This window comes from Ciconia boyciana, chromosome 25 (assembly GCF_034638445.1).
Source record: "Ciconia boyciana chromosome 25, ASM3463844v1, whole genome shotgun sequence".
NCBI classification, from domain to species: Eukaryota; Metazoa; Chordata; class Aves; order Ciconiiformes; family Ciconiidae; genus Ciconia; species Ciconia boyciana.
In genome coordinates this window covers 2,570,860-2,581,973 of record NC_132958.1, presented here as the reverse complement: position 1 = coordinate 2,581,973, position 11,114 = coordinate 2,570,860, and the positions used below count along the sequence as shown (strand labels likewise).

Sequence of the window (11,114 nt, the reverse complement as noted above, 5' to 3'; positions counted from 1 at the left end):
TGAATTTATTGCTACTTTAAAGATGCTCTCAGGGCACTGGTATATTTGGGAATTATGGTTTTGCTGGTTAGCAGCCAGGCACAGCTGTAAACTCAGATCAGCCTGGCTTACCAGAAAAGCGGTGTTTTACAGTTGTCCCAATTTTTGTTTCTGCATTCAAAGATATTTCCTGACATTGACTCATCTGACTTGGAGTCTGCCCATAACTCAAAGCATCGAGGTCAGGAAAGCACATGATCAAGATGCTTATCAAGACCTCCTGCCTGGGCTGAATTTGCCCGGAAAGCCCATAAAGCAAGCAGTGAGATCGCTCGTGCAACGAGGGTAATTTCTGCTAGCTCAGGACTGGCTCACGCGTTCTGTGATTGGTGCCTTGAAGTCAAAATGGGGTTCTGCTGACAGGTATGGGGAGAGTGGATACTCAAAGCAAAATGCAGTCAACTGTAGTTGTCTATTTTTAGACCCAAGAGAAAATAACTGGTTCCAGAGTTTAGCCGAGACAGACGTTACCGGCCTGACTTTCAATTACCCTGAGGACTCCCACCTTGGATGGAGCAGGGAGTGGTTCGGTTTTTATTAATGTGGGACAGTAAGAAAGGATAACAGGCACAGGGTCAGCAAAGACCGTTTAGTTGGCAACTAGAAGAGTTTTGAAAAGCCTGTGGTTTAACCCCGGGTGAATTCCATTTTTCTGAGTATTCTTCAAAAGCAAACCTCATTGCCATGCAGCAGCAATGCTCACAAATCCCATGCTTACACAAGCAGACTCGTATCAGGGACTGCTCACCAGCTCTGCCTCCAGCCACATCCTTCCAGCCCACCTCGAGGCAAGGAGAGCCGTTGTTTTGTGAGCAAATGCAAAAATCCAGACAGTCTTGAAAATCCTGGGGGGAGAGGAGAGGATCAGGCTTGATTGCAATGAAAGGAGCAATTTACAAAAAATAATTATGGATTTCTAAGGCAACACTACTCATTACTTGCTTGTTTCTCTGGTTCAAATTAATCTTTTTAGAAGTTGCAGTTAAGGGGAACAGAGTTGTGAAAAACTAAAGCTTTCCGCCTACTGATTTGTAGCAAATGTATTTAGTAGGTACATTATATCTAGGGATCCTTCCTTTAGTTAATTTGTTGGCAAAGTACACAGAAGCAGTTTCAGCAATATTGGACTTTTGTTCTCTGTAAAATAACTTGGCTAGGGTATCAACCTGCTACTCAGTAAAAGTCTTCCTGCCATTCCCCAAAATATTAGAAATAAAAGGATATTTGATTGTGTTGCTAGAGTGGGGTCCAACAAAAGGCTTCAAACCTGAGTAGTATTTATGTGAGCTCTCAAGGGAAGGTCTGGCTGGGTCATGCCTCAGATCTTTAAATCTTCCTGGGACTGGCTTGATTTTTCCTTGCCTTCTTGGTGCTCTGACGTGCACGGTGCTAACCAGCGAGCCATATTTCTTTGCACGATGCTGTAATATCGGTTGTAGGCCCATATCTAGGGGAGGCTTTACTGTAAGGCCACCAAACCCCTTTTACACGTTTTTCCCAGGGGAAGGAAAACCTTCCTATCTGAGCTCCGGGTTTGGGAAATGGCCATTCAATGACACAGACCAAGCCCGAGCTCCTAAAATAATGAAACCATGCTGCGTTAGCATGAATTGTCAATATTTTTAAGAGGAGGACAGGAAAGATGTGCTGAATTATTTATGTTGATGGAGAACGGATAGAAATACCTTCAGAAAGGGGGAAAGTGGTTAATTGTATACGTAATGTATGTAAATGTGCATATGACATCAGAAATCTGATGAAGGAGAAACTGGACATACTTGAAGTTTGCACGAATCTTGCTATTATCTTCCCTGATCCACTTAAAAATAGACTGGACGGGATACTTGGAGAGGTACAGAAGAGACCAACAGCCGCTAAATTTCTCCATTTCTGATTTCCTACGTGCTCTGAAATGCATTAACTGATCAACTAGGCCTTGATTCAGAAAAGGACTTGAATTGATACTAGGTTTTGTATTTTCCTCAATAATAGGATTTCTGGAGCGGGCATCCTTGAAGGGGGCAGGGGTTAGGAACCTGCTCCCGTGTAATTAAGTTGCAAAATGTCACTTTTTTCAGGACTGAAGGGACGTTCCTTTCGAATAATCTTGTGGTAAACTGCAGTAACATCCTCTACAGCCCATTCCTGCTCTCAGCATCCCTCCCTTTCCTATTCTGTTGTGATCTGATTCCAGATTCCCATTTGCTGGTAGTGCCTGTCTTTGCATCCTAATTGTTCCGCTGCCAAAAAAGCGTATTAATGCTCGTCACCGTTCTACCTCTGTGTGCCTGGCAGGTTTCCACAGATACTTTTAGCCTGGTTTCCCTTTTTGCTTTAGCCCACAGCATAGCTAAGTAAAAAATGTGGATTTGAGATAGAGAACAAGTTCTGTGGTGCGCATAATTACAGTAGCTTTTTTTTTTTTCCCCCCCAAGGTGCCAGGTATCAGCAGTCTGTTCAGGTTTTAATTAACAGTACAGCTTAGAAGAGGTCTTAAAATGGCTGCTTGGTGATTTCAGCCAATCTATCTATTTAAGGTTGGATCCAGACTCCTAGGAGGTGCAGGAGGGGCAAATTGGCCCACGTTTCTAATAACTTCTAATAACTTCTTCCTTTGTGAAAGCAAAGAGAACTCTTTTTCTTCTAGGCTCATTCCATCAATAGATATTGATCGCTTAACAAAGCCAGTCTTTCAGTTACGAAAGGCCTTTGATTAAAATTTCACTTGGCAGCCTCTTGGATTAGATATTTTATCATTACCATGAACACTAGAGCCCCATAATATGAAAAAGGAAAAGGAAATGAGGAGGCAGTAACCTGAAGCAAGAAGTGGAAAATTATGTATTAAATGCCAGACGCATACTCTTAGATACTACTGTGCCACTTCACATATTATACAGTCAATTAGATTTCATAGGGGTGGGAGCAGTCACTGCAGAAAAAAATCTCAGGGGCTAAAAAGATTCTATTTAATCTAAGCGTTCTGAATAGTACCTGTAAATCTTACTGTTTTTGTTAAGAGGCTGTAGATTTTCTGCTCTGTTCTTGTGATAATTGGAATTCTCTCTGTCTTAGAAAACTGAGTTTGTTTTGAATGGGAAACAAACTGTCTGCTACAAAATCTGCTCTGATATAGCTGAAGTTTCAGCTTCCTCTTTGTTTTTACCAGAAAACTCCATGCCACATAGGGAGATAGCTGATATGACAAATAAATGCTACTGGAGATGAGTCAGCTGCAGAGGAGGAGAGGACTGTTCAAGTAACTTTCTGTAGAAAGAAAAAAATATCTGTCGAGATTCAACAAAAAGGAAGGCAATACTTTATTTAGCTGTAAAGCAGCAGTGATGATCAGAGATGACAATGGAAGATATTTTTTTTAATGCAAGAAGCAAGAAAAAAAAGAATTTATTGCAAGTGATCCATTCTGGCACTTAGAGGCTACTGATAATACCTCGGTGGGTGGTTTAACCCTTTCTTATGTGGTTCTTCATGCTGTTTCAGCGAGGAACTCTTTAGGGGCCAATACAGCTAACGCCGCATTGAGCTGAATAATGAATTTGGTTAAGCATGTTTCTCCAAAACAACATCCAGTTTTAAGTTAATGATAAATAGTTGGAACCACAGTCGTTCAGAGAGAATGAAGTAGTAAAACCAGGCGACAGAAGACTTACAGATCTTCTGCCATTTCCCTCAGTAATGGGACTTATTTGAGGACCTCCAATATCAAAGCTCTAGAGGCTTGGAAATCACTCAGGAGAAATGTGATCTTCTCTCACACCAGAATCAAGCTGGTGTTGAGGAGGCCATGAAAGAAAGCAGACGCACAACAGAATGTACTTAAAGTTATTAATGAACTGTAAATTATTTGGTTTCCTGTGCTGCTTCCAAGTGCTAACACATTAAGTCAGCAAATCCACAGGAAAAGGTTTGGTTCAACAAAAGGTAATAAGCGCCACTTTTTAGTTATTCTGTTCCAGGCAAGTAAATTAGGATATTCACCTAAGTCATTGCACCTAGCTCTGCAATTGCACGTGCTTATATCCGACCTAGTTACTTTGGTAGCCTTTATAATCAATAGACAAAGATACAGACAAAAAGCGAACAACTCTAATTTTTATCAACAAATGGAAGGTCCTACAGCTTACATTATCTCTCCCACTCTGTGGGAAGATAATTAAGCAAAAACAACAGTTTCCTGACTGAGGGGATCTCTTATGACTGCAGTTAGAGCATGGGAAAGATTTTTGTTCTATTTTAACCTAATTCTCTCACCAGGCCTCCTCTTCAAAGGCCACAGATCAATTATTTTTTTAAATGGTTATTAGATCTTTATCTGTGAGTAAGAAAAATAGCACAACATCCGCAAAGGTTAATGCTGACTTGACCAATCCCTCTTTTAAAAGGCAAAGCTGTATTTCTGTGACCTGGAGCTGCCAGTACTGCAGATATTGTGCAATTACAGGACATAGAAACCATCTCAAGGAGATGGGATTCTGGGGAGAGAACCACCAGGACAGGAGAGCAAATGATATTAAGGGGAGGAGAAGCTTTCACAAGTCCCAGTTCTCACATTTGAGGTTTTATGGCTGTTGAAACTGAGTTTGAATTGTTCTTTAAAACCTGCGTGCCTGCCCTTAACACTCCACCCACTACATAACAGAACCAGATAAAATGGAAACACATTTGCTGATCCCTTGAAATGTATAAATAGTACAAAGCTCTCATAATCCAGGCAAGAAAGTGCCAAGCGGTGTATCACCTTCTTCCTCTTCTTTGTCTTATAATGTTGTAAGGTCCAGATGTCACAATGACCAGAAAAATACAGCTTCAAAGATCACCGTTACCAAATGTGCTGCAGCGTAGGTTTTCTATTTGAATAAAAGTCTTTCATGGCACAGTACTGAGGATCTGATCTCAGCCTTTCTGCCTGCTTGGTTGTGGTGGGCTGGAATATTTTCTTCCTGAATTTTCTCATCCAGTCACCATTTGCAATCAGTTACTGTAAATGATAATTTTGCTTGCTCAGCAGTACTAGAAACTAATAAATTCAAGGAAAGCTATTTGATTAAAACAAATCAACACTCATTGATTTTTAGGTTTTCACCTTGAGTCTTTTGTCTGTCATGTCACTATATTAATGAGCTCATTACTAGCTCTGGAGAAGACTAGAAGTTATTGCCACTCAACTCAATCCCTCACTCACAGACCTGCTGCTGTCAACATATAAAATGGTAATATACCACCAGCATAGGATATTAAACTATTGCTGTAATGGAGGGAGCAGTGTGGGTCAGTCTTCTACTATTCACAGTAAAATATATTTAGATCTTAATAGCTCTACTCGGCATTGACTCATGGGTGCACGATATACACATTAATGAGTTACATTCCACTAACAACAAAAGCATGACGTTGTTTTTCAGGCAACTGCGTCTTTATAAGTATTTCTGGTCGATGTGTCCCTGTTACAATTCGTCAGCCTATATCAGCCGAACAAATGACGACACATCAGTCTTATCTTTGCAGAGTACCATGCCCACTTACCTAAACACAAGGTATTTCCTATTGTGTTTTAAAACAAATAGGTTGTGTTGCCTTGATGCTGTTGCGACAACAGAAATCCTCCTCTGCTGCTCTTTGGTATTGCTGCACGTGGGCCAGTAAAGGTTCCATACCCTGTACGTGTCTACAGGCACGAAGGACTCCAGCACCTCCGGGTGATCTCTCTAGCCTCAGCTGCCTGAGTTAGAAGCACTGTCACCCTGGCCTCCTTCTGCAGGGAATGGGGACACAGAGCCATCTCCAGATCTGGGGGGATGCCTCTGCCTGGAAGCAGCCAACTCTCCATTGCCTGTGAAGGAATCCTTTGGTGACTGCTTCTAGCCCGAGTGACTTCGGGAGGTGACATGAATCTGTGATCTTGTAATTAGATCATAAGCCTCAGACTCCTCCGTTCTCTAAGTTAATTCTGCTAATCAAGGCGAAATGGTTTTATGGCTAGAAGGCACATTATGTTACATATGTAACTAAAATCTCAAATCACATGAAATAGCTCATATTTATAAGACAGGCCTAAGGTCTTCTGTATCATTAAGGCCTTTTTTTCTATCAGATAGGGATGAAACTAATTTTATTTATCAGCAAAAACCCCAAGGCTCTGGTAGAAGGCTACAGTGACTAAGTTTGGACTAATGGCTAAAACGCAGCCATCCCAGCCCTCTACACTCCTTCACTGAGGTTGTCACAGCCACAGTGTTTTATAGCCTTGCTTCCAGTCTCTTCCTGCCATGGCATGGCCCCAATCTTCCCATTATCCCAAATGCCAGTATCTGTGATAGCCTGTGCTAATAACCTTCAGTAGGAACAGAGCTAGTGGCACTTAAGTATGAGACAGCTGGTATTTCTCTACATGAAATGATCTTGATAAACTCAAGATTATCAAGATTTAATAACCAAAGGTTTGAGGTTGGACAACCTCAAAATATTTATTAATAATATATATTAAACTACGCCACCTATTTTGGCAGAATAGGTTGTAGCTGGGTTGTATTTGATTTACAAAGGCCAGAAGACAATATTAACTAAGTGTATCCCACAATCTCATGAGCTTTACATTACGCTGTATTAGGCACACGCCTTTTGTGTTTTAGCCCTCCAGAATAAATTACCCCATTTTTGTTGCTACTCCCAAATTCCAGCCTAAAGTAAACCTCAGTGAAGAACCTCAAGCAGCCAAGCAAGAAGGAAGATATTAGATAAGGCACAGAAGTATGGAGACACTGAGGCTAACAGGCAGACAAGGAATAAATAACAATTCAGATTCTTATACCTGGATCCCAAAGGTGGTTGTTTGTATGCAGCCCCAAAACGTAACAGATTGAAATGAATTTAGTCTATTTTATTTTTCCCTTTGTTGCCTTATTAGTTTAGAAACAAAGATATTACTGTTGGATGGCTATTCAAAACCCTGAACAGTTCTCCCTCTGGGCTTTAATAATTAAACCCATTCAATGAAGTGAATTCATTGCAGTGCTAAGACAAGGTGGTTTCAGAACCACCAGATTTAATGTTGATTAAAATATTTCCCTAGGCAGTGATAAGCAGCCAACAGCTGACTCAGAGTTTCTTGTTAAGTAGGATTTAAGTATCTAATTCTCATATCTGTGGAAAAAAGCATTGTTATAATGGAAGAGGTCAAAGGATGCACAAGCCAGAATCCACTATTTAATTCTACCTTAAGGCAAGCTTTAAGTATAGTTGTGTCTGCAAAATGGTTGGAGTTAGGGTCAGGATATTTTTGAAACCCAAAGTACCCACTCTTAGCAAAATCACTCTCACTGAGTTTCAAAGAGAGGTGGATGAAGAGAGAGGCTGACAGAATTATACCCCCGAAAGGTTAAGCCTGTCAGAAACCAACCTGAAACACACTGCATTAACTTTGCCCTTTATTGAGGTAAAAATTTATTGGCCACTGAAACAGAAATCTGCACATTCATTGCAGGGTGCTCCCAAATTCATGCAAAAACTATGGAAGAAGCAACAAATACAGAAGCACAAGCTGCCCAAACTTTCATTTGTTTCTCTCCCCATTTCAATTCACAGCTTACAACGTCTTTATGATAGCACAGCTACAAATAAGTTGGCTGTTCATCCACCGTGAAATGATTTTTTAAATTTGTATCCATTATCTGAGTAGGAAGAGGCACTGCTGCTCTTGTTTATTGTGCTAGCAAAAGAGCTTCCAGTAACACAAAGATTATTGAAAAGGATAGCTGGATGTCGTCTTGTTTTGCTAAGTCTGTTGAGCTAGTTTGCAACATCAGTGCCAGCTTCTTAAGAAAGTTTGTTGGCCTCGTCTTCTTTCAGCTAATTAGTTGGATATAATGGTCTTGCCTGCAGCATCAGATAAAAGAGTACAGGTTTTGTTAATGACTGGCATTCAATTTGATTCTGATTCCCTAGCAAGAAAACTTGAGATACTATAGGAAACCAACTAGTATTTTCTTCTGTGCTTTCCAAACTTTTGCTTCAATAATTTGAGACAGCAGATCATACAATTCCTCCAGCCGCATTCAAACTGAAGTCAAAACTGGCAGATACTTGCATGTTTTACCAAGTTTACGCCTAAAGTGTATCTACCGCGTGTCACGGGGCAGAGCCGGGGTGATGGTGTCAGACCAGTGGTGTTCACCGAGTAAAAATGAGCTATTTCTTAGCCTATCCTACTCACATGAGTAGTTCCAATCTCCACTTGTAATAAAGACAGCTCTTCTATCCCTGACTACGCTCATGGAAAGTATTCAGAAAGTTTTTAGCTCCTGTCGTAGCATCTTTACAATACCCCTGTGTGAATTTCCAGTCCTCACTATCAATCTGGCATATGTGAATAAGTTATACACTTAGTTTCCAGTAAAAAGATGCTTTACCAAATAATATAGTTAGTTAAATAAAAATATGTTTTGAAATGCCAACAATACTGTTTGGTTTCATACAGTGCTGCACTGTTTCTTAGTAACTGGAAAGTAAGTGTATCTGAAAGCAGATGTAAATTGTTCAGCCTCGTGCAATTATTTGCACTCGGTGAAAGGTTGAAAGCAAAGGTCATAAAGCGAACACTGAAATTCTTTCAAATTGAATCATATAAGAAGTCTTTAGTAAATGATTTGACCTTTAACAGAAGTTTGTTAATATTTCTGAAAAATGTAATGATATTCTCTTCCATTTAATTGCTGCTTGCACTCAGATGAGCTTTTGTTTTATTCTTAGGATTTGTGATTGCATTTGAGTAATTGTCCTCCGTTGGTGTGTGTATGCAGACTTCTCCTTTGAAGTTAAAGCAAATCAGTGAGGCAACTGTAACTAGTTCTACATTAGCGGTCAGTTTAAATTGTAAGTGTAAAAAACCTCTTTTGTTGGTAATTTACTTAATGACAAGCTACACATACACTCATTCATACAGAATGCAAAGAAAAATAACAAGTTTGATTTCATTTACTGAAAAACATTGATCTAAACATCACATTTTAATCTCATTTAAAAATAGTCGTAATGCATGCCTTGACCCCGCAATGAATTCCTCTTACAAACTTGAGAACAAGTACATACATCAGTGTTGATTTGTTATAGTCTAGTAAACATGGGGCAGTGTAAGACGTCAATGAAACTGCAAGCTTAAGAAGGGATTATCACCCACCAATAACAGAAATGATGGCTGAGTTGTGAAACAGGTAGCTTTCTGATGGCGGGGAAATTGCTCAAAAACCTGTGTGCAACCGCAGGCCTTCTGCAGCAAAGCAGGAAGGAAATTCAACTTCCCCCCCAGTGCCACATTTTAATTTCTGCAGTGCGTTGTTCCTCAGGATCCTCTGGAGTACTTTGGGACCTCCCAGCTCTTCTGATTGTATGAGAAGATGCTAAAATCCAGATGGAACTGTTCATTTATTTTGGGGCTGCTAACAATGAGACGTAAAAATGCTTGCCTACATTATTTATAGAAAGAGCTTTCGCAACGGTTCGTATGGGACCAGCAGACGCTTCCAACCACTGTGTAAAGTACTGAATGCCCACAGCTTTCCTGGGTCACTCAGTATTGATCAGCTAATACCACGCTGTGAACAGCTGGCTGTGCTAGATTAGAAGTGTGACCTGGGAGGGTTAGATTCTAATAAACTGCAGAGCCACGAGCTGTAGAGACCAAATGAGTCATATCCTCCGAGCTTTCACAGAACAAACGCTGTCACCCTAAGAGCACGCAAAGAGGTTTTCTTTGGAGGCAAAGAGACATCTGCTGTAATTAGAGTGGGATACAGATGGGACGCATTGTATCCAGGTTAACTGTCCCTTATTACAATATATGTTGTTCTAGTTAAATCCAGGTAAGCTGCCTTTTGGTGCTAAATATTCAAAGCCTCGTACAAAGCTTGCCACCTTATTTTGCTGTCTTCATAGGGGTTACATGGTCCCACAAGCATGCAGTTGTAAAATAAGCAGTACTCACCCTTCCAGAGCGTGGCCAGAGAGGCTATGGTCATCTTGCAGTATGAGATGAAGTACAGAAAGACATCTTGCAGAGAGAGAGCCAGTCTTGACAGGACGGTGACCAATAGAGATTTGCAATACACCGTTATTTGAGATGTACTGTCTCTGCATTAGATATTTTAAAAACAAACAAGAAGGACCTTGCTCTGGTGAGACTGCCATCTAAAAGAGACAAGACAGAAGAAGAGAGAAGTTAACGCACATTCCCATTACATTGCCCGGTCTTCTGGACAGCCTGCGGTAGCAGGAGTTGCACCCTCTTTTTTCTATATGTTGTTAACAGTATCTGTAAATGTGGGGAAAACGATTGATGTAACTCACTTAACCATTTCCATCTGTATCTCTATACAGCTCTTTAAGAATATGTAAATTAACTGTTCCATGCCTCCCAGGGCATATGCAACATTTCTTCCCTTCTACAAATTATTTGGCAAGTCTAAATGTAAACATATGAAGATGCTTTAATCATCTTCTCTGAGACATCCTACAGCTTGTCCTATTCTAGAAAGATGTAGGAAGCCCATTTCAAGAACAATAACAGAACCAATTAATTTGCGGTTATTCCTGTTGATCTTTGGGAACTGCAGTGTCTGGAAAATGCACTGCCTCATAGAGAAAACTGGCAGGGAAATTTTTCTTGTTATTTAGAAGAAATCGTCAACTAGATGAATATGAAGGCTTGAGAAATCCATTAGGAGGTTCAAAACTAGTTGGTTATCTCACTTCATTCTTCTACCTCTGCACTTTGGCATGAGTCTAAGAGATTTCTGTCATCATTTAAGAGTCACGGCTAAATGGAGGAAGACTGAACTTGAAAATCGAATCATTTATCTACAGACTTAAATTAAGCGATGTTGAGAAATTCTTCCAGTTGCAAAGGAAAAAAAATGGAAGCTCTTCTCTCTGCAAAAAATGCAAACTTTACAGACAGTAAGAGAGAGCCGGCAGTAATGTATTCCAATAGTATTTGAGAAGGCATATGTTTATGGCAAAGTAACTTCAAGGCATCAGAAAAGATAATCATAGGAGCTATTTTA

At 40.2% G+C, this 11,114-nt stretch overlaps 1 long non-coding RNA gene across 1 annotated transcript; it reads right to left on the bottom strand.

Annotated features, from left to right (window-relative positions):
- Positions 1 to 7,771: 7,771 nt before the first annotated feature.
- On the bottom strand, positions 7,772 to 10,415 carry LOC140643770 (uncharacterized). Its single transcript, XR_012039644.1, has 3 exons — positions 10,399 to 10,415; positions 10,037 to 10,239; positions 7,772 to 7,932 (listed from the first exon to the last, which is right to left on the bottom strand). It is a non-coding gene; the product is annotated as an uncharacterized lncRNA (long non-coding RNA).
- Positions 10,416 to 11,114: the final 699 nt, after the last annotated feature.